Source organism: Protopterus annectens, chromosome 5.part0 (assembly GCF_019279795.1).
Source record: "Protopterus annectens isolate FY-2018-M chromosome 5.part0, PAN1.0, whole genome shotgun sequence".
NCBI lineage: Eukaryota > Metazoa > Chordata > Ceratodontiformes > Protopteridae > Protopterus > Protopterus annectens.
In genome coordinates, this window is record NC_056735.1 from 925,413,103 (window position 1) to 925,438,021 (window position 24,919).

The following is a 24,919-nucleotide window of genomic DNA, read 5'->3' on the forward strand; positions in this document are numbered from 1 at the left end:
ATTTCATATGGGGAAATACCTGTTTTACTGTTTGGTGTTGCTCGAATACCCATTAAAATACCAGGCAGATGATGTACCCATGTATTGCCCTTTTCCAAGCATGCCTTTTTAGGCGTTCTTTTAACGTCCGATTCATCGTTCTACAATGCCATTAGATTGTGGATGGTATGGTACATGAAACCTTTGCTGTATGCCTAACAAATTACACATTTGTTTAATGAAATCACTAACAAACTGTGGGCCATTGTCTGACTCTATAACCCGTGGCCATCCCCAATGACAGAAAATATTTTTCCATAAGGCTTCTGCTGTTGCCTTTGCTGTCATGGTTTTGGTAGGAATTGCTTCTACCCATTTTGAAAAGACGTCCACTACTACTAGTAGATATCTGTAACCTCCCTTTGTTGTTGGTAATGGACCTGCATAATCTATTTGAACTGCATACCATGGCCCATCCGCTGGCTGTACTCGATGTAACTGAGGCCTTTTGCTTTTAGCATTTACCTGAAGACAGATTAAACATTCTTCTATAATCAGTTTGCAGACCTTTTTAAATTTGGGTTCCAATACTTTTCTTTTACAACTGCCCATAACTTATCAGTTCCTATATGGCCCAGTATTTGGTGATTTAACTTGACCAACTGGCGTGCCAACTGAAATGGTACATATGGCAACTGTAACCCTTTGGAGGTCGTGTATGCATAGTACTCCTTTGGTGGTATACCTACCAATCTGCACTGATCAGTTTCTTCTTTTAAACCCTGCTGTTTTTGTATATTTACAAGGTCTTTCTCTATTGACTCTTTATCTAGCTCTTTTAAGACACTAACTTCTACATTGGCATACTCATATTCTGGAAGTTCTTTTCCATTTTGTGCTGCTTGTTTGGCCAAGGTATCAGCTAACACATTTAATCTGTAAGTTTCACTGGTTGGCTTTTGATGTGCTTTTACTTTTAAGATGCTATACTGTCCTTGTTGTTTTGGCATTGTTATAACTTTATATATGTCTTTTAATACTTCAGCATGCCGTAATGGTTTACCTACACTATCCACAAATCCTCGTCTTACCCAGGTTTCCATATGTAGTCTTAAAGAATTTACTACATAAGCACTATCTGAAAAAATGTTAATAGGATTGTAATACTTTAGCACATACAATACTGCCTCCAGTTCAGCTCTTTGAGCTGACATATGCCCTGGTAACTTGATTAGTTCAGGAGAACCCAATTGTGGATTCTCTGGAACTATGGCAAATCCTGTCCAGTATCTGCCTTGGTCCCATTATCGTGCTCCATCCACAAAGATGGATGGCTTAAAGTGATCAAAATCAGATGCTAAAAATTGCACCTCAGGTGACATTATCTTTTCTAAACAGTTATGCTGATTTCCTTCATATCCCATATGGTTTGACAAATGGTATTTATCCCCTGTCTGTATAGTAACAGTTTTCATTCCAAAAAGTGCCATCCATTTTGCAAAGACTGCCTGACTAATACCATCTGTAATTTTATTCATTTCAAAACTGTCTATCAAAGCTTTTACAGCTTGATGTGGTGTTTGTACTATAATGCTGGAAAATATGGTCAAATATTCAGTTTGTTTAATACCCCAGTAAATGGCTAATAACTGCTGTATACATGGATGGTAACCCAATTCCACTGGGGTCATCTTTCTGCTAAAGAAAGTGACTGGGCATAATGTTTTTTCCATTTTGTTGTCACTACCATGTGGCCATTCCTGTAGTAGTACCACAGACAGTGTTTTTTTTCCTGCTGCTGCTTGTAACACAAATGGTAACCTTGGAGTGGGCGCTATTAGTTCTGTAGCTTGTGCTAGTTTTATTTTTATCTGTGAAAATGCCTCCTCTTCATGAGATCCCCACACTAAAAAGGTGGAGTTCTTTTGTTCATGTAACATTTTGTATAGGGGAGCAGCCACGGCTGCATAATCCTCTATAAATTCCCCATTGTAATTCATGATTCCCATGAATTTATGTAAGTCTGCTATAGTCAGTGGCTTTTCCATTTGTAAAATACCTTGTACACGTACAGGGCAAGGAGATCTTCCTGTTGGTTTTATAATAGTACCTAGAAACTTAACTTCTTGTGTCATAAACTGAATTTTTTCACTTTTAACCTTAAACCCTGCTTGCTGTAGAGTATGAAAAACTCTCTTAAGAAGCCGTACATGCTCCTCTACTGTTTCTGACTGAATTAAAATATCATCAATGTAATGTATTACTGAGTCATCCTTTTCCAAATGTTGTAGAATGGATCCTACTGTCTGATGAAAAATAACTGGACTGTTTTGAAACTCTTGTGGTAACCTTGAGAAGCTGGGAAAGCACAACAGGCAGCGGACTGCTGTGCTAGTGGATATTCCCCTTTTCTTAGCGAAATTATGGCACTGCAACTGGAACTTCAGTCTCACTCCGGATGTAGACGTCTAAAAAACTGTACTACTGCAAGCTGCATAAACTGGAATACTTCTGTTCAGAATTGACACATACGTACAAATGTTAGTTACTGCAATTTAACTGAAGTGACCCTCTGCAGGGCTTACCATCACTCCTCCTGTGGTTGAATGCAGATTGTAGGTTCAAATGCAGGCTAGCTTGCCATTGAAAAATTACATGGAGCTGCTTACTGCTTGGTGTGATGGATTTGCAATGCTCTTATGACACTCAGTCTTGCTGGCTAGATTCTGCTAAAATTCAAAGTCTGATTATATTTGCATTCACAGTCTGTTGCATACAGAAACTTGCAGAATATACACTGATGAGAGAATATACTTTGCAGCATCAACTTTAAAGAGCAGTAACAAATAACTTTTATAATAAATCAAACGAAACCACGTTGCAGCTTAAAAGTACTGTTCCAACTTTACTTCTCATATAGTACAGATGATGTGAGAGATATAACATTTACCTCAGAACACCAAATGTGTTCCTACCATATCCCTAAACAACTGGATTTATACAGCTCTTTATATACTCTTTTTAAACATATTTTGGAGAATTGCTTATCCTGTAGAAACAATACTAAACTTCCTTGTTTAACAATGTCTTGTAAGAGACCAGCTTTTCTGACAGTGTGAATATCCTGTAACAGTGTCCTGATGTCCATGTAGAAAAACATATTTTGAGGAAACACATTGTCCTGTATTCTATTTGAATCTGTGTATAGAAACATGTGTTCTTATGTCAATGCTGATAAGCATATCCTGTTTTTTATGAAGAAAAACATATTTTTGAGAAAACACATTGTCAGAGATCAGCTTTTCTGACAGTGTGAACATCCTGTATTTTATTTGGATCTTTGTATAAAAACATCTGTTATCCTGTTTTTCCATGCAGAATAACATGCCATTGTTCTTTAAAAGCAGAGTTTGCATTTTTGTTCTTGTATACATCCTGCTCTGAGTCTGTAAGGGAAAAATGTCCATTCTTTAAAAGCAGATTTTTTACACCCTGCTTTGAGTCTGTAAGGGGAAAAATGTCCATTCAGCAGATTCCTTTTCCAAGCCATGGTAATTTAGTATGGATGCTGATTACATATTACTAAACTCTATTTCTACATTTAAGCAAGCTTTATCTTATACATTATTTATGTTGCATAATTGCAGCAAAATTACTTTCAACCTTAGTATATTGTTGAGCACACTCTAACACACTTGATTAGTGATTCTGAACTGTCCTTGATTTGGGTAGGGGGTTCCTGAATTATTTTTGGAGTCCCACCTTGCCATTTCTTCTTAAACATTGCTGATCTGCATTTTCTATAGACTGTTTATTTTATTTGTTTCTAAAACTGGATGAAAGTTGGAGAATCTCTTAGAACATTTGGAAAAGAAGGGCTGCAAAAAAAAAAAAAAGAGATTCCCTGTATCAACTTTCCACTTTTTGATCACCTCTTCAGCAGAGGAACCCAAAAAAACCCCTAAATTTCTATTCAAAGGGGAATTTAAAATCTCATTTTTTAACATTATTTGTCAGATTCTAAGAATGCAGCCAGGCAAATCTCCTAAAAACAGTTCCAATGTCCATATACCTGGAAAAAAGTATCAATTGAGTAATATACACATACTATAAACAATGGGTAGTGACTTGTAGTATGGATTTTTCCTCACAAGAAGAAACTGCAGACCGACAAATTCATCATACTTTCACAATTAGTCAGAATAAACTTTAACATATAAGCCTGACAATTCAAAATTCTGAAAATCAAAGTTGCAGAAGCATACACTTTTTCCCTGTACTGATCGATAAAATTCCCATCATTGTCAGAAAGAGTAGGATTGGAAATAACCAAATAATTAGCAGCAGTATGTTTAACTAAAGCTATATAGTTGGTGGGTCAGGTTTGGACAAGCATATAAAAATGTACAAGACTGAGAAACTTTATTCATTCTATCTGCTGTTTAGGGCATCTGGATGACTATCAAGAATATTGCAGGCAATGACACACATGTTCTCCAAAGCTGACAGAACTGGAGGAATGGGTGAAGGTTCTGGAAATTCCTACTGTAGCATTTTGGAGTATTTTCCAAGGGACTGGGAAACCTGCATTATCTCCAACGGAAAACGCTAGCACATTCTGCAAATAGTATCAGAGAAAGAGAACCTTGCACAGGGAGAATCAGGAACTGAGCTTTCCTCTGTGTCTGAATCAGAAATCTGGGGAGAAAACCCTGTATCTGCTCACTTTATCTTCCTGTCCAGATTCAGAATCTTTAATCTCTTCAAGAAAAGAAGTATCTCTCATTCTGGGAGGTAAATACTGTGGGAAGAAATAGCCATGAAATTGCTATGGCTAGGCTTGTACAGGCCCTAGGGCCGATAGCCTAGTACCAACCCATGAACCTATGAACCTATTCTTCTACCAAAAATGATCTTATAAGAAGCATCAATAGCCTGAATTAAACCCTGAGCTAGACCTAGTAAACTACTTCTATCTAAGGAAATTTGAGGAGGAGTAAATACATGCTTAATTCTCTGTTTCTTTTTGACATGAAAAATGGGGCCACAGTGTTGTTAAAGGCAGCAGCAGCTTACCCAATGATGGGCACATAATTCTGACAAAACAGGGAAGCCATCCTTCTTTCCTGTCTCACAGTCGACAAGAGTAGCTCTCCCTTGCTCAGTGAGAGTACCCCAATGCCTGCAGAGAATGTGGCTAACCCCTGGTCCACATTAGCTACAAGTGGATCCATGGTAAAAGATAAGTGGTCTTAGAAACTAAAGGCCAAAGCATAGTTCCCCACCTGTGTCTGCAGCAAACTGCTAGCTGCTGTGGTAGCAAAGGCTGTTTATGTAACTTTTCTTTTTTTGTGGCTGGAAGAAGGACTGAGTGAAGGACCAGTATCTTTTTCCATAGTAAAGCTGGAAATGATGCCTCTTTCTTGGGGAAAATAAGCAGCAAAAGCCTGTAAAAATCAAGTCTTTAAAAGTCACCTTTCCGCACAAAAATACAGTAAAATTACATCATAACACTTTGCCAACCACCAAAGTAGAATAAACACAATTGTTCCATAGAAAAAAAATGGTTTTCAATTACTTTGAACTTTCAAACTGATAGGAAAAGAGTGCATTCTCATTTAAAAGTACAATATAGTCTTGTGACATTCCATTAAAACACAAACTCCTAACTTGAAAATAACTTTTCTGAACAGGAACGTATTAATAAACAAACAAGCATTTTTTTAAATGGAAGGTTTTTCTTCAAAGGGAACTTGTCTGTCAGGCAAAGAAACATCACAAGACAACCACCAATCCTCAAAAGCCTCAGAGGAGCATACCTTTTGTGGCAGGAAAGTTCTGAAGAGCTTGGAGCTCAAACCTGTCATTTTATTCAGCTCAGATGGAGCTGACTGATGGTTTGGGGATGTGGAAGATGCTATGAAGCTTTGGAAACTGTCTGAACTGTTATATGCTTAGCTGTAATGGTAGATTACCATAACTAACTATATCTGGGAGGAGGAGGAGAAGGGTCCAGAAGCCCCTGAAGATTGTCCAAGCAAAACTTGATTTAAACCTAGAGAAGGAATCAAGCTTATAGTGCTTTGTCAAATTATGTACAGAGGACCAAGTCGCAGCTTCTAAAATACTTGTAGAATTTAACCGTTTACAAAAAAGCAATAAATGAAACCAAGGCCCTGGTAGAGTGGACTTTGACCCTGCTTGAAATAGATCTGTTATGGTGAGTATAACAAAAGATAATAGCCTTAGACAACCATTTGGAAATACTCTGTTTTGATACAGGTTGTTCCTTCTTACTTTCACAAGAAATGAAAAATTGATCTGAAAATTTGAAAGATTTAGTTTTGTCAAGATAGTACCTACCTGCCGACATCCAAAGTACGAAGTATCTTTTCTCCTTCATTTTTAGGTTCAGGAAAGATAATGGGGAGATAGTAGTTTGGCTTAAAATAAACTTGGATACCACATTTGGCGCGAAAGACAGATTAGTCCTCAAAGAAAATCTGTCCTATGAAAAATGAGGTACAGTTAACTCACCATACGTGCTTGCAACTCAGATACCCTTCTTGCAGAGGTCAGAGCAATCATTAAAACTGTTTTCCATGTTAGGAACCTCAAGAAGTCCAGATTTGCTGGTTCTCATTTTTAGATCGTCTGGGAAATTCTGAGAATACAGCCAAGCAAACCTCCTTAAAAGAGTACCAGTGGCCAAAGCCCTTGAAGAAGCATCAACAGAATCATACACAACAACTCTGCAAACAATTATTAGTGATCTGTGCAATGTTCCCATCCTTATTAGAAAGAGTAGGGTTGGAATTAACTAAGTGCTTAGCAGCAGTGGGGTCAACTAAGGCTATAGCAGCTGGGTCAGGTTTGGGAAGAGTGCATACAAATTTTAAAAGACTGTGGAACTTTATACATCCTGTCTGTCTTTTTAGGGACATCTGGCTGACTACCAGGAAAACTCCAGGCAGTGAGACACAAATCCTTTAATGCAGACAGGAAAGGAGGAATTGGTGTAGGTTCTGGAAAATCCTTCTGTAACAACTCACGATATTTTCTGAGGGACTGAGAAACCTCAGTGTTCTCCCACTGAAAACACTGGGATATAGGTAATGTTCAAATACTTGACCCTCCGCAGTTTGGATTTGTCAAAGGGAGATCATGTCTTTTAAATCTGGTGGACTTCTTTCAGAGTGTCATCAAGGCCCTAGATGAAGGGAAACCTGTGCATACAGCCTACCTAAACTTAGCCAAGGCTTTTGACACTATCCCCAACTCAGGCACCATTGACAAACTCACCCAGCTAGGTATCAACTCATATCATTAGATGGGTCACTACCTGTCTCACTGATAGAACCCATATGGTCAAACTAGGGGAATCCACCTACAACAGCAGACCTGTAACCAGTGGTGTTCCACAGGGATCAGTCCTGGGATCTCTACTGTTTGGAATCTATTTCTCCGAAGTACAAGCTAAAACTAAAGGGCTGTGGCTGACAAAGTTTGCGGATGTCTGCAAAGTGGGAGCGGTCATAGAATCTCCTACTAGAGGATGTTACACAAACAAATGATTGGTGCCAAAGTCAGGGCCTTAAACTCAATACAGAAAGTATTATCATCCCTTTCAGTAAGTGAGATGTTCCTGCTAACTACCACATCAGTAACAATACCTATGTATGCACTCTCTGGTGAGAGACCTGGGCACAGAGGTTGACAGCTACCTTACCTTTGATCACCATATCTCCACAGTGGTAAGGAGGTATTTCTATATTGCTCATTTCATAAGAAAAGGTATTGGATCCAGAAAAAAAGAGTTATAACCTCTTTGTACTCTTCCTTCATCAACAATAATTGAGTACAACACCCCTTTTTGTATATACCTTTCTAAGAACCTGCAGCAATTGGAGAGACTACAAAGGTTCCTCACAAAGAAAATTCAAGATCTTCAGTATCTGTCCTATGTGGATCATCTGAAATCACTGTCAATTTATTCTATTTCATACAGACTACTCAGAGGCGATCTATCCCTTGCATATAAGGCAATCTTTGACCCTGCTTTATTGGAAATGCTGCATATTCGCAAATCAAATAGTACACAGGTTACTCACTCTAAAGACCTTAACCCGGTACGTGACATTAATAGAACCTAATTGAGGGGCAGATTTGTTTCCCATAGGTTGCCACACCATTGGAATATAGTCCCACTTCATGTCAAACAGAGCACCTCATTGACCCTCTTCAAACGCTATCTGGACTACTAGATGAGTAACCCTAAATTCACTCTGGGGGCTCCACCTGTGTCCCTCTTGGACAGAGGAAATTGGTACTGATTGTGGAAATAAGGGTAGAATTTGGCTAGGCTTGTAAGGGCCCTAGGGCCATTAGCCTAGTAACCTCCTATGATCCTATTCTAGCAATAATCTCAAAGGAAGACAACCCTCTACAGGAAGAATCAGAAACTGAGCTCCCCTCTGAATCTGAATCAGAAATCTGAGCACAAAAATTGAATCAGTCCCTGCATCTTCCTGCTCGGATTCAAAATCTTGAATCTCTTCAGAAAAAAAAGAGGCTTCCCTCTTTCTTTTACCAAAAACTACTCTTCAAAAAAGGGACTGACAATCTGTTTCATGGTCAAGCCAAAAATGGTGTCTCTTTCCCAGGGAAGACAAGCAGCAAATGCTTGAAAAACTACCAATCCTCAAAAGTTACTTTTTTTAACAGAAAAAAAAAAAACAAAGCAAAAATCACTTCAAATACTAAGACAGCCACACAATGGAAAAGTAAACCAACCCCCCCCAAAAAATATGTTATCAGTTAGTTTACACTAATTTAAAACTCCATTTAAAAGTACTTTACAGTCTTGAGACAGTCCATTAAAACACAATACTTGCTTTAAAATAACTTTCCTGAAGAGTAAAGTAATAAAATATTAGTAACTTTTCATGGCAGAAAAGCTCTGAAGGCCTTTTTCCCCCAAACTTGTCTTTTACTTAACTCATCTCAAGCTACTTGTCAGTTTGGGAGCACAATGTTTTGGAAGTTTATTAAATATAAGTAATAGAGGTGTGGGAAACAAATCACCATGTTGTGGTGCAGGAGGGAGGGTGAAACTGGCTATTCAAAAATTCTATAAAGTGTAATGGCAATTTCAGGAATTTGTTCATATTTTCTTAGACCTGCCCATTTATTTTCAAAATGGCGCTACAGAAAATATTTCACACTTCCATTAGGGAACCATTCCTCAGAGCTCAGAGGGAGCTACCTTGCTGTAATTGCTAGTAGTGGAAGAGTTTCCAGCAGGAAAATCGTGATCTCCCGAATCTTGTTCTATAGAAATGGAACATTCCGAATTACTGAACAGAGAACTAAAATCAAACATAGACTAGAGCTAAATGTTTTCTAAATACTCACAGTGCAATCTTCTTCTTCTTCTTCTTTCGGCTGCTCCCGTTAGGGGTCACCACAGCAGATCAACTGTTTCCATTTCTTCCTGTCCTCTGCATCTTGCTCTGTCACACCATCCACCTGCATGTCCTCTTTCACCACATCCATAAACCTTATCTTAGGCCTTCCTCTTTTCCTGTTACCTGGTAGCTTCATCCTTAGCATCTTTTTCCCAATATACTCTGCATCCCTCCTCAGCATATGTCCAAACCAATGTAATCTTGCCTCTCTGGCTTTGTCTCCAAACCTTCCAACCTGGGCTGACCCTCTAATATATTTATTCCTAATCCTGTCCATCCTCGTCACACCCAGTGCAAATCTTAACATCTTCAACTCTGCCACGTCAAGCTCTGACTCCTACTTTTTTGTCAATGCCACTGTCTCCAACCCATATAACATAGCTGGTCTCACTACCCTCTTATAGACCTTCCCTTTCACTCGTACTGGTACTCGTCTGTCACAAATCACTCCTGACACTCTTCTCCACCCACTCCATCCTGCCTGTACTCTCTTCTTCACCTCTCTTACACAATCACCATTACTCTGAACTGTCGATCCCAAGTATTTAAACTCATCCATCTTCGCCAACTCTACTTCCTGCATCCTCACCATTCCTCTATCCTCCCTCTGATTCACACACATATATTCTGTCTTAGTCCTGCTGACCTTCATTCCTCTTCTCTCTAGAGCATATCTCCACATCTGTGTCTCCTCTACCTGTTCCCTACTCTCACTACAGATCACAATGTCATCTGCAAACATCATAATCCACGGGGACTCCTGTCTGATCTCATCTGTCAACCTGTCCATCACCATTGCAAATAAGAAAGGGCTCAGAGCTGATCCTTGATGTAATCCCACCTCCACCTTAAACACATCCGTCACTCCCACTGCAGACCTCACCGCTGTCACACTACCCTCGTACATATCCTGTACCACTCTTACATACTTCTCTGACACTCCCGACTTCCTTATACAATACCACAACTCCTCTCTAGGCACCCCATCATATGCTTTCTCTAAATCCACAAAGACACAATGCAACTCCTTCTGACCTTCTCTGTATTTCTCCATCAACACTCTTAGAGCAAACATGGCATCTGTAGTGCTCTTTCCTGGCATGAAACCATACTGCTGATCACTAATCATCACCTCTCTTCTTAACCTAGCTTCCACTACTCTTTCCCATAACTTCATGCTGTGACTGATCAATTTAATCCCTCTGTAGTTACTACAGCTCTGCACATCACCCTTATTCTTAAAAATCGGTATCGAAACACTTTTTCTCCATTCCTCAGGCATCCTCTCACTTTCCAAGATTTTATTAAACAATCTAGCTAAAAACTCCACTGCCATTTCACCTAAACACCTCCGTGATTCCACAGGTATGTCACCTGGACCAACAGCCTTTCCGTTCTTCATCCTCTTCATAGATATCCTTACTTACTCCTTGCTAATCCACTGCACTTCATGATTCACTATCCGCACATCATCCAACCTTCTCTCCCTCTCATTCTCTTCATTCATTAGACCCTCAAAGTACTCTTTCCATCTGCTCAACACACTCTCCTCGCTTGTGAGTACATTTCCCTCATTATCCTTTATCACCCTTACCGCACATCTTTACTAGCTCGGTTCCTCTATCTAGCCAATTGGTACAGGTCCTTTTCTCCCTCCTTAGTGTCCAACTTTTGATACAACTCTTCATACGCCTTATCCTTAGCCTTCGCCACCTCTCTCTTTGCCATGCACCTCATCTGCTTATACTCTTGTCTACTTTCTTCATCTCTCTGACAATCCCACTTCTTCTTTGCCAACCTTTTTCTCTGTATACTCTCCTGTACTTCTTCATTCCACCACCAGGTCTCCTTGTCCTCCTTCCTCTTTCCAGATGTCACACCAAACACCTTTCTAGCCATCTCTCTTACTAGCTCTGCTGTAGTTACGCAGCTATTCGGTAACTCTTCACTGCCACCCAGTGCCTGTCTTAACTCTTCCCTGAACATCACCTCACAATTACCCTTTTTCAATTTCCACCATTTGATCCTTGGTGCTGTCCTCACACTCATCCTCCTCTTCTTGATCACCTATGTCATCCTACAAACCACCATCCTATGCTGCCTAACTACACTTTCCCCTGCCACCACTTTACAGTCTCTAATCTCCTTCTGACTGGCCCTTCTACATAAGATATAATCCACCTGTGTGCATCTTCCTCCACTCTTGTATGTCACCCTAAGCTCCTCCCTCTTTTTAAAAATATGTATTCATCACAGCTATGTCCATCCTTTTCTCAAAATCCACTACCATCTGACCTTCTGCATTCCTTTGCTTAACACCATGCCTGCCTATTACTTCCTCATCCCCTCTGTTCCCTTCACCAACATGCCCATTTGAATCTGCTCCAATCACCAGTCTCTCACCCTTGGGTACAGTCATCACCACTTCATCCAACTCACTCCAAAATTTTTCTTTCTCATCCATCACACACCCAACTTGTGGGGCATATGCACTAACAACATTCATCATTACACCATCAGTTTCCAGCTTCATAAACTTCACTCTATAAGACACACTTTTCACCTCCAAAACACTCTTAGCATACTGTTCCTTCAGGATAATGTCTACACCATTTCTCCTCCCATCCACACCATGATAAAACAATTTGAAACCGCCTCCGATACACCTAACCTTGCTCCCCTTCCATCTGGTCTCTTGCACACACAATATACCAACCTTCTTTTGGTCCATCATATCAGCTAGCTCTCTCCTTATACCAGTCATACTGCCAACATTCAAAGTTCCGACCCTCAATATCACAGTCCTAGCCTTTACCTGCCATTGGGCATGCCTTCCCGCATCTTCTCCTCCTTCGGCCAACAGTAGCCCAATTTCTGCCAGCAGCCTGTTGGCCAACAGTACTGGTGGCGGTCGTTGTTAACCCACTGTGCAATACTCACAGTGCAATGGATAGACAAAATGGAAGAGTGTGCAATCTCAAGATGAAAATTTGCTGCTTGAAATAACAAATATTTCTGTTGAGATGGCCTTACTGCATGTCTTCCATTTCTAAAATTAGTACTAATGCGGATACTGCAAGTGCCAGCAGTGCATGTAACACTGATAATTGATGTTCATAGTTTTGTTGACTGCCGGAGGAACACAGTAAGCTGTCAATAGAGACAGCTACTTTCTGTCAGCGACTACACACTGCATTCCTTTACAATGTAGCAGTGATGCCCTTGTTTGTTCTCGTAAGCAGCTGCTAAAGCCGCCATCATTCTTGCCATGTGTTGCTTTTCATGTTCACTGCCTCAATCAAGCAAGGATGACCACTACTCAGATGGGCAGGAACCTAATGCAACATAGCAGGAATCATACACAGCTGGAGAAGAAGCACACATTTGGAAAGTAACAACAACACACACTTTCCTTGTGGAAATCTGTGCTGTGCTGTGTTTGAGGGTGATGAGGTCTGAAAAGAAACACGCAGTTATTTACTGTCTGACAGTAAGACTGTCAGGTGAGTCAGATACTAATGAATTTGCAAGGATTTCTTTAAAAATATGAGGCAGAAATGTGGACACCACAGAGGTTAACATGTGCCTAGGTGCATGCAAGGGACTGGGGACACAAACATGTTTAAAAAAAATAAATAAATAAACCGTTACATGCAAAATGCAGGAAACAACTGCAGCTCATCGTAAGTCCATTCATCCCTTCTGCTGTGCCTGTTCTTAATAATACATCATGTCTGTGAACTGTAACCCCACACAAGATAGGGACACAATTTCAAAGTTGCTGTTAGACCCTTTGTAGAAATTGGAGCACCAAACCTCTGCTTACACTTTCCATTTGTTAGCCTGCATCTGTAATGTACATAACTCAAGAAGTGGATTTCTTACAATTTTTCTCTTCCTGAAAGTAATGCAAACTTTTTCCTCAGCAATAATGACTTTGAATAGCACCTTTCAGTGTTTTCTCGTAACAGTTGAGGTATGTAAATTTCACAAGCAACAAAATCTGGTTGCGATAATGCATAAGTACCCTAAAATTATGCTTTAGTGAAAGAGAGTAAAGTGTTTAAGGTCACCATTCTATAGTTCTTTGTTTTATTAAAGTTGTTTAGATTTGAAATATTTGCTACAGATCTTTAATATTTATATTTGAAAATATTAACAGTCTGTAACAGAAGTTTTTCCCCTTTGGTGCTATCACATCCAATATATTGCATTTGTTCAAAAGGTCTTTCACCAGTCCTGTTGCAATTTCTATCTTAGAAGTACAGCGTGAAGACCTAGTGACTAATTAAGGTAGTTCAGAAATTCTACTGAATAACATACTGAAATAGATTATAGAATCCACTTGTTGGAGGCAACATTTTGTAGATGGCGATGTAGTACTGAAAGCTATCTGCTAGGGGTAAGGGTTGGGAGGGGATTATTTCAGGACACTGGGTTCCCTCACTAGGATCTTTTTTGGTGTTGAGAGTTTGCTTTAAAGAATTCCAGAAGGGATGAAGTAGTTTGCATGTACAGCATCTAAATTTGACTGTCTTCTTTCTACAGAACACTTTCTAACAATGAATCTCTTAATACAGGGTTTTAGGTGTATAGCTTTGATTTATTTGTATTTTCTAAGTAAGTCAAAATCTCATTATATATTTTACCAAAATATGAATGACTAACAGGGAATTTTGCAGTGTAGCTTTAATGCCCCGGATGGGACCCTGTTAATATATTTCTTAATGTAACCCCATTAACAGATGTTCTACATGCAGTATGTACATTATTAAATGTGGCAGCATGCTTTCCTATTTTTTAACATCTACTTGGAGTAAAATGCATATTTTCACATAAGTACCTCAGCAATGAAATCTGGCACAGAGATAAGTAAAACTTCTCTTTCCATATCTGTTAGAGATTTATGATTTTTTGCCATAGGAGAGTTTTATTTTACTATAATTGTAAAAGTATGACAAAAGGTGACATGGGCAACATGGAGAATTTCATTCTAAACATCTCATATCTCCTTTTAGAGGATGAAGCATCACTTTGTGACCCACACAAGATATTATCCACTATAATCAACTTGACCACTAATGTAATGCCTTTTGGGAAGACGGATGATTGGGACAATATGTCAATGTGCTCTAAGTCTGGACCCAGAGGAGACAATGTGCTGCACATAAAAATCTTACTGTTTATCAGAAGACAAAGGAAAGAGAGAGATAGAGCGAGACTCTTCTTTTTCTCATTTCAGTGATGGTAGAGATGAAGGTTCTGCCTGACTTTTAACAACACAGAATCCACACACATCTTGCAATGATAGTACATCAAAAATTCCTACCAACACTGTACACTGAGCTCACCACTGCCAAGCCTTAAAGCTGCATAACTGCCTAGATCTTAAGAACTACATAACAGACTCAGCTAGTTATGGCATACAAACTGACGTATTATCCTGAACAATGCCCTGCATTAAAAGTACATTATTGCCCTACACCCCCACAAGACACCTTTGTTCTAGTGATACATTTTTACTAAGCACTACTAAAGCAAGTAATTCATGGAGGACTCACTATACTCCTGTTACATCTCCAAACTCTGGAATAGCATCCTTGTTCTCCTTTACTTGAATCATTATAACTCTCTCCTGCACTTGAATTGATGCATCGCTTTTCACCCCCTCAATAACATTTCTATTCTTGTTCTTTTTCTAACTGCCCCATCTACCTCTCTACCCCTATCATGCATCCCCTGTATACCTATGTTATAAAACTTCTAGATACACCAATTTGAAATAACAGCCTAAATAGAACTTATGATATACAGTACCATGTTCTCTTAATCATATGCTTTTACCAGTATGCAATACTAATACCTCCCCTCCTACATAACTTTATAACTTACTTCATTATATCTCTTGAACCTTTTACAAAACTAAGCAATACTAAAATCTCCCTTCCTACATAACTTTATAACTTACTTCATTGTGTATCTTGAACTCCTTGCAAACCTTTCTTTACTGAAATGTAAGAATACCAAACTTATTTACAACATTTTCCCTTCTTCAGCATCAATCCATTTGCTTCCTGCAAGATTTTACAGTTGGAACAACTGTGTAGACTTGCCATTGTTGATGTAATTACTTTACTGCATACCTGTCTTACAATTATATATTTTTTTCATGAGAAATTCAACTGACTTTTTTGAGAGCTGTGATGGAGCTTTTCTCCTCAGGCTTCCACTGAAAATGGCCTCTGTTCAGTTGGACTTTCCTAGTCAACAAAGGCAAATAAATAAATAAAAGATGATGTTTGACAGTGTGACCTTAATGATTCCTAATGCATCATATCATGCTTCCTAGTAAATTCTTTGTAGGCAAAGTACTGGGAAATCCTTGGCTGTAGATTAAAAGCAACCAAGATCAGTGGCAATGGTGTTACTTCTTTTGCAGATATTGGCCTTGAAATATCAAATATGACACTTTCTGATGCATTCTCTTGTTTGTAATGCACCTTTAGTATGAGAATTATTCTATCTGGTTTCACTAAACGTACTGACCTCCTTAATTTATTTCTTTATTTATTGGCATCTGTTGACCGGGAAAGTCAACTGGGCCAAAAGATACCCATTTTCAGTGGAGGCCCGGGGAAAAAAGCTCCACATATATACAAACATCAGAAGAAAATATTAAAACAAAATATAGCAAACTATAAAGTACAGATCAGGAGGGAAGGCTGCACAATTAAGACAAACTACTATTACAGAAGAACATAATTGCAAAAAAGATATTATTTACAAATTACTATATAAACACCATGTCATAGGTAAAAACTATATCACAAGAAAAGCAAGGTGTATAAGTACTAGAGTATTATAATTCAATTGAGTTGATTGAGAAATCAGAGGTGTTAGTAAGGTGGGATTATAGTTTTAAAAATTGTGGGATTATGGGGGCTTGCATTATATTTCACATGTACTGCTAGGGTTTTGTAAAAAGTAGGTTTTTAGTGCAGCTTTAAAGGACTTCAGGGAGTCTTGCTGAGTAATGGGGGAGGGGAGGGCATTCCAATGTTTGGCTATATTGTATGAGTACAGGCATTGGCCTGCTCTCTTGTTGGGTTTAGCTACACTTAGAGGGGTTTTCTGTGAAGAGCGGAGGGTTCGAGTGGGGGTGTATGTATGCAAGATGGATTGGAGAGCTGGGCATTTATCGGGTTGGAAATGTAATTTATGGGCAGTAGTTAGTTGGGTAAACTGGAGATAGTGGTGAAATTCTAGCCAAGATAGGTTTGAGAGTGTGCTGCAGTGATGTGAACGGTTAGGCAGGTTAGAAGCAAATTATGCTATCTTGTAGTAGTATTGTTGTAGTTTATTACTGAGTGATGTTTGGTGGTTGGTGAAAATGGGCATCCCGTGTGTAAGGGATGGAATAAGCAGGGTGTTAGCTAATTTGATCCTAGTTTGTTTGTCAAGGTAAAGTTTATGTCAGTATAATTTGCCCAGTTTGAAGTGGGTTTTCTTTACTGTGTTGAGAATGTATTGTTCAAAAGAGAGTTTTTTGTCGATAGTAATTCCTAGAAGTTTTGCAGATTGTGCATGTTCTATTTCAGTTTTGTTATGTGAGAAAATTTTGAATTCTGTAGTTGGAAGCTTTGATGAGAATAATAACAGCTTAGTTTTTTTGGGGTTAAGCATTAGTTGAGAGTCATTCAGCCAAGTCTCTATAGAGGAGAAGGCATCTTGGGTGATTTTTTGGAGGTTAGAAAATTATTGGAGGATGAGATGATAGTTGAATCATCTGCGTATTGAATTAGTATGCTTTGATGGGAGGCTTTATTTAGATCATTAATGAATATATTGAAAAGTAGAGGTCCTAAAATGGATCCTTGTGGGACACCTGTGTTAATTAATGAAGCACCTGATCCAATGTTGGCCACATTGTTTGTCTTGATGACCAGCTTTTGTGCCACGGAGGTGAGAGATAGTCAGGTGCTGTAAACTACTGAATGGGGAGCCATGAAAGATGATAATGCTTCTTTAAAGTCCTTTCCAAAGCTTTACATTTTAATGGTTATTAAAGCAATATCCGATGACGTGGCGTGGTATATTGAAGATTTACCCATGGCTGGTGTGGTTTAATCACAAGGGTGAAGCCCGAGTGATTAAACAAAGGCAACCGTGGGTAAATCTTCAATATACCACAACCACAGAGTCAGTTATTGCTATTATACAATGACATTATTTAAGAAAAAAATACTTTTCTTAAATAATCTTTGTATAACGGTGGATTACTGTTCTTCCGCTGGTTGTGGTATAATGCTTCTTCGTTTTGATGTACTCCGCATGCGTATGGGACTTGTGTTCCCATGCATACCCAGTACATCAATGCTTTGAAACGGAAGCAACGGAGAAAAGAAAAATCTCTGTTTTCTTTCTTTTTTTTTTTTAAATGTAAAAAAAAAAAAAGTTTTGGGGCACTTTATACTAACAAAAAAAAAGTCCGGGTGACTGGACCTTTTTCCATTGGTATATTGTGGGATTTACAATGGGCACGCTGGTTGGGCTGGGTCAATCAGCGTGCATGTTTTCGAATAGTAATACGGAGTCATTGTATAATAAGGATTTACCTCTATGCTGATAATCTTGAATAATTTTTTTATCTTCTGTAATTTCTTTTCTGTTGGGTAAGATAACACTCTCAGTCTTCTGTATCTTGCTGCTTTACTAAATTGATTATGACTGTTAGTATTATGGCTAGGAACCCTTTAGGGAAATTTGTCTATCACGAGAGTATTTAATGTGGGGGTGGATGGGGGGGAGGGGTGAGATACCCCTTCTGATGGAATCTTTTAAGAAATTCTAAAGAATTTTAGTAGAGCCAATGAAAAATGATCTAATCACTAACCGCAATAAGATTGAATAACTAAATACAATGAACTACTGAAAGATAAATAATGGACTTACTTTTGATACAGTGAGAAACCCAGGAGTAGGTGCATTCCAATGCTGCTAACACTGGGAACTGTACCTCAGAATGATGCCAGTACATAGAATGGCTGAAGACAAGCACAGACCAGCACCGGTCTTTGTGAAGGAAAAAAGACCGCTATAGATTGATCTTTTGAGCATTTATGTTAAAGGCCGTGTTCTTCTGTAAAGGCCGCAGACAGAAAGAGAGACAGACAGCCAGAGAGAGAAGCATTTTATATTTTAACATAATAACTGGTATTATTACAGTACTGGGACTAGTACTAAGCCAGTGTACCCCTTCTGACAGAACTCCATTTATTATCCCACTATGTGTACTATATTACAATGAATATTTTACCTTTTCCAGTATTACACTCTCTTCAAGGCTGTATGAAATGTTGCCAAAATGTTCTGTGATATAGTGTCAAATACCTAACTAAATTCTGAACAGTTCATCTGTCTGACATGACATTCACTCTGTGAAGGCATTTAGCTATGGGTTCTCTGTCCCACTGGATTGTGCATCTTCACCATTTATTTCTTTCAGAAATTATTTCTAGTTTTAACAATAAGGAAAAACAAACAAATGATTCATTTTCAGAATCCATGTTTTTATAATTATGAAGAAGAATTACATTTTAAAGTTTTTGGGACTGTGGTAATGTAACATTGAGCATAGACTGTTAAATGAGCAATTATTGATTTAAGTGAATACTGGTTACCTTACTGATTTGTTACAAACAGTGTAGTGGAGATGGACTCAACAAATAATACACTGACCAAAACTTTGAATGTGTTTTTATGAAAGGAGAAAACATTTATACACTCCATTGCAGAGGATAAACCCCCCCTCCCCACAGCTCAGTCCTACTTATTAGATCTAAACTGAGTTGTCATAACATCATAGAAAATTACAGAAAACAGAAAGTCAAAATTCTGGTCAAAGGCAAAGTGAAAGCAGATTTCGCTAGCTCATTTGTTAGTTCTTCAAAATTTGGGAATCAAACACTTTCATTTAGATAGTGGAATTATAAAGAACCATTTCATTTGAAAACTGTCTGCACCAATACCATTGTTACAGGTACTTTTAAAATGTTTGATAAAAGTGTATTTTGTCCAAGTATATGGATATATTGATTAAGCTGTGATTCAAATATGTTATCAACAGTCAAAATTACAGCTAAAACAACTTTTACTTAAAAAAAATCAACATTCTTTGAACTGGTACAATTCTTAAGTCACCCTTGCCATATTAATATTAATCAGTGGCAACCAAATATACTTGCACTCTACATATTCCAGTTTTATTTCTCTCTGTAGTGGTGTTCATGTGCTCATGAACTATTATTACAGACTGAGATTCAGCAGTTTGTCCAGTATACAGTGAAATGGGTAGACTGTGTGGGCTAAATGACCTTTGTCTGTATTTTTTCCAGATTCTTTTTAATATGAGAAGTGCATTTCTTTAAAGATATACAGATTTCACAGTCATATCATAACAGGAAGAGGAGGTGCATGTTAGCATCGTAGAAAACACAAATTCTTCTATGTGCAAGGTCACAGGCTTTTGCTACATGCTTCCTACTTACTCAAATGAGGAACTGAGGAAACTCCCTAGTCACAGTTTTCTTTCTTATTAATTACTGCATAATGACAAATCCGGGGTATACATAGTATAGAACACAATCGAGTTTCACAAAGCATAGAAATATTTTCCATTCTTCTACTTTCATGTTAATATTTTCTCCATTTTTTTATTTCATTGTTTTTATCAGATGGCTATAAACTCACTCTTTTTTTAGTTGCTCATAGTTTACTTCCGTGTTTGCTTTGCATTTCACCAATCTTTCGTTCTACCCCTCATGACTGCTGAATACCCCTGTTATGCATACAGACTATTTATTTATTTGTTTGTTTTTGTATTAACCAGGTAAGCACACTGGTATTTAGATACTTTTTAGGCATGACATGGTCTGAAAGAACTATGTAGACAAATAAGAAATCGTACAGAAAGCAAAGGTGATAAGAGACACTCAGAAACAATAGTACATGAAGGAGCATTATTGTGGAATAAGTAGACTGTAATACTAGATATTTATCTAACAAATTTGCAGCATAACGTGGTAATTGGGGATAAAATCCATTTAAATGCAATATTTGCATAAGAAGATAATTACATAGCAATGGCCTGGCTGGTTTGATTCAGCAGCCCAGGCTCAGCAGGTTGTCATGTACACATAGTTAAGTATAGTTATAAAAATGAATAAAAAGGAAAAAGAAAAAAAGGTGAAAGGTTGTTTATAAGCACTAGTTAGATGGCACAACTTATTTCACAAGAAGCAGTTTTTGAGGTGCTAAAAACAGTTTTGATTTTAACATGTTGCTTTCCATGTGGAGTCTGTATATCTCTGTTTTGTCTTCATGGGTAGTTTGCCAAATGCCTCAGTTTCCTCCTACACCCTAAAGAAATGTTCTAGATTAGCTAGCACAATCAGATCATAAGAAACCTTCAGGTCACTCATCTTACAATGAAATTTCATTTGTGAAGTACCTGGCAGCCGATACATATTACAAGTAGATACTTGTATTGCTCCCTGTATAACTTCCAGTTACTACATAACATCCCCACCCTTACATTAAATCATCCTTCGCCAAGTGAAGAACAGACTTTGACCACTAGACCTGTACCTCTTGTTTTCTGGAAAAGATTGTCCACTTCATATGCCCAATAATTTCTAGCTAATGCCTCCTACCCCTCTTGATCCAAATGAGTGTCTTATAACACTACTATCCATGTTTTTCTCTCTTGTATATATCCAATAACTATGTTTATATTCATGGGGCTTGTTAACTTATTAATGTTTCTTGTGACAATAGCCATCCTGAACTCAAAAAGAACCATTGCAGTATGCTGCACCTTATGTAAGTATACAAAATTTCTGTCTGCATAAGAAGAAAAAAAATGTGTAAGAAAAATGTCTATAAACAAATAAACTTCATGTAGTAACTTTAAGAAAGAGATAATAACCAAATAAATAAATTAATAAATTAAGTTAATTTAAGCAAATTTAATCCAGCCAAGCAGAAAGAATCATGTATGTACAGATAACCTTTGATAGCTGGCTTGAGGTCACAAAATAGTTTACTGGATTGTATGTGCTGACTACTTCTGCACAAGCAGAGGAACTACTGTGGGTGATTTTGGTTTACATAATTGTGTTTTTTTATCTTTATCCTCAACTGTCCTATTACATTTAGTAGGCTATTTGATTTAGCGGTCAGTAACATGATAGTTAAGTAGCATGGCTGTATGATACTGATTCTAAGCACCTAGCCAGTATATTCAATGAGACTACAACTAAACTGGATGTTGTAGTTAGAGGTTTCCATGTGACTCCTGAGAACAACTGTTATCCAGAAGTATGTAGTTAAGGACTGATAAGGTACATGCAAAAAAAAAAAAAAAGAAAAATGTACTCCATAACATTTCCTTTATAGCCCTGCCAGATCATGGTTGTGCAGACCTACCACTGTCTCTTTTTGAAGTAGTCAGCAATAAACAACCTATTTTATCATTGAAGGTCAAAACCATATTTGCATAGCAGTATAGATTTCTGGCCAAACTTGAGAAAATGTTGGATGCCATTTGAGAAATGCATTCTGAGTCTGGGGCACTGGTCTGTACCTTGTGGGAGGCATTTAAATGGTTTTGTAAATGCAGAACTCTGAATATACGTAAGTGGGATTAAAAAAGAAATGGGATACAGAATATAGCCCCATAATGTATCTCTTGAACTTAATATCTATACTTAAAAGATGAGGTGACCCAGAGTATAGGTTGTTTGCTCTCTCCTTTTCTTTCTACAAGTGTGACACCAGTAGCTGATCGAATTAAAGATTCTAGTTTGATTGATAGAAATGGATGAAGTATTATACTGATGTGCTCAACATTTTAAAGCATTGAAGAGCTGAGCAAAAATTCAGGGAACTAAAAGAAGCATAGGGATGGATATTTATACTTCAACATAAATATGAACATGTTTTCTCCTCACTATAAACCATATAAACCATGTGTCATTTTGTTAACTAGTCAGTCAGTGCGGTATAATAGTATCCTCTGACCAGAAGTATGAAAACGAAATCCTGAATAATTCCTTGTCGGCATGAATTGTCATAGTCTTAGAGACACCAAAAGGCACTTTTAAAAAACATGAAAGTGTATGAAGGAGCATTAAGGAACTGAAGTTAAGCAAAATATTCACCCAAGCAAAAAAAAAAAAAAAAAAAAAAAAAAAAACAATGTGTGTGATATTTGTAAATTCGATCCTGAGGCTTGCCTTTCTGACTTGTCACAAGCTGTTGTGATCACAGTGACTGCAAAACCATGAAAAGATCCTCTTGCCCAATTCAGCTATTTTCCATCCATCCATCCATCCATCCATCCATCCATCCATCCATCCATCCATCCATCCATCCATCCATCTTCCCATTCATCCATCCATCCATTCAGCTGTCTTCCCTTCCATCCATCCATCCATCCATCCATCCATCCATCCATCCATCCATCCATCCATCCATCCATCCATCCATCCATCCATCTTCCCATTCATCAATCCATCCATTCAGCTATCTTACTATTTCCATATTAAATGATAACTAAAATACTGCATATGACTAGCTTGTCTGAAAGACTCATAAAGTTTATGAAATGTTACATCATCTCTAAGTTGGCTTCATCCCAGAAATACAATCACATAATTTGTAAGGGAGTCAGGTCAGGCTTATAGGAATGAGTTTAAAGGGTTCATATACCCCTGAGGGAATTAAGAGTCTATGTTGAAAAGGCCTTAGACTTGATGGCAGTCCTAAGGAAGTTACATGTTTTAGGAAAAATTATTGAAGGATGTGTATGTTCTACAAGGGAACTTTTTCAGGGTGATAAATCTAGACCCTGGATCTCTTTTTTTTGGTGAAGTAGCTCCAGACAGAGACGTCCTATTTGCCTCGTATTTTCATTTTGCCATGGAATTAGTGGCCTATTTAGGACTTCACCTCCTTCTAAGGTAGAAAGCTTGCTTACTGGCTTAGTTGTTTGCAGCTATGAATTACTTTGCTAATGACAGAATGTCAGTATTGTTCAGGCCATCAAAGCAGAACATCATGTCCAGTAAGAAAGAACTGCAGAAGTTTACTACGGAAGCCAATTGTAAGGTTAGCATAACAACAAAGGTACAGGTTATATGCATCAGGTGTTGCCCTAGATGAGAATGGCATTTATTTTTTCCTGCCTAGCGGTTGTTAGCTAGTTTTAAATAACTGGGTGTGGAGTTAGTCATACCATGGACTCTTATACTATTACACTTGCTCTTAGCCAAAAGGATAAGATATTGCTATCAGACTGGTTGTAGAAAAATGAATTATGCCTGACTAGGGTTCCTATTTCTTTCTTTGAGTCAAGCTTTTATCACTGTCTCCTACTCTGTCTCTTATAATGATTTTTGTTTTACAAACAGACATTTGGGTAAAACATTTTTGCTGCACAATTTATCAGATAAGTATTATTTTAGTATCTAATACATCATATATGGCACAACTGCCAGCTGACTCTTAGAACAAATTCCTGCTTAGATTTGTTGATGGTCTTATTTCTGATACGAATTTGAGTAAATCATTCTTGAATATACTCACCCCTAGGACTATACAGTAAAAATGCAATAATCTTAACAAACACAATGTAGCTATTTGCCAGTTTTTCATTACATCAGTATTTTGTTAGGATCTTATCATGGATGTTGTGTCTTTCGGCTTTTCCTGGTTAAGGGTCACCACAGCAGAACTCCGGTCCGCTAATGACTGGCAGTAGATTTTTACATGCCGAGTTGCCAGCTCTGATGCACAACCTTCAACGAAGGTACGCCCATTCACGCATGTCTCCACACAGAAGATGCTTTAGCTGAGAATCGAACAGGACAACGTCTTACTGTGAGGCGACAACGCTACCGCAGCACAACCACCGCAGTAGGCTTTTATCATGGATAAAAAAGTCAAACACCTTTAGTGATTCAGTAACATTAATAAGTGATCAATAACATTAATATGGGATCAGTAACATTAATATGTGATCAATAACATGAATATGGGATCAATAACATTAATATGGGATCAAAAACATTAATATGTGATCAATAACATTAATATGGGATCAGTAACATTAATATGTGATCAATACCATTAATATGTGACAAATAACATTAATATGGGATCTAGACTCCACATGAACAGCCATATGATCAAAATGGATTGTACAAACTGCAGCAATAAGTGAATCATAAGCTACGCATGTCAATCTACATCTCTAAAACACATTCACCATATAGTAACTTCTTCCAGTATACAAGATACTACAATTCTCCATTTTTTGTATGCCAATGACTTCACAGCTTCAAATCTACTTCATATTTGAGTGCTTGAAAGCTAAACACATGAAAAAAAAAAGCAAAAAAGCAAAAAAAAAA

The 24,919-nt window shown here is 37.9% G+C and overlaps 1 protein-coding gene across 2 annotated transcripts in view; it reads right to left on the reverse strand.

Annotated features, from left to right (window-relative positions):
* The window catches only part of PGR (progesterone receptor), a 1,418,053-nt gene that overhangs the window by 282,323 nt on the left and 1,110,811 nt on the right, over positions 1-24,919 (reverse strand). The window lies entirely within an intron of this gene.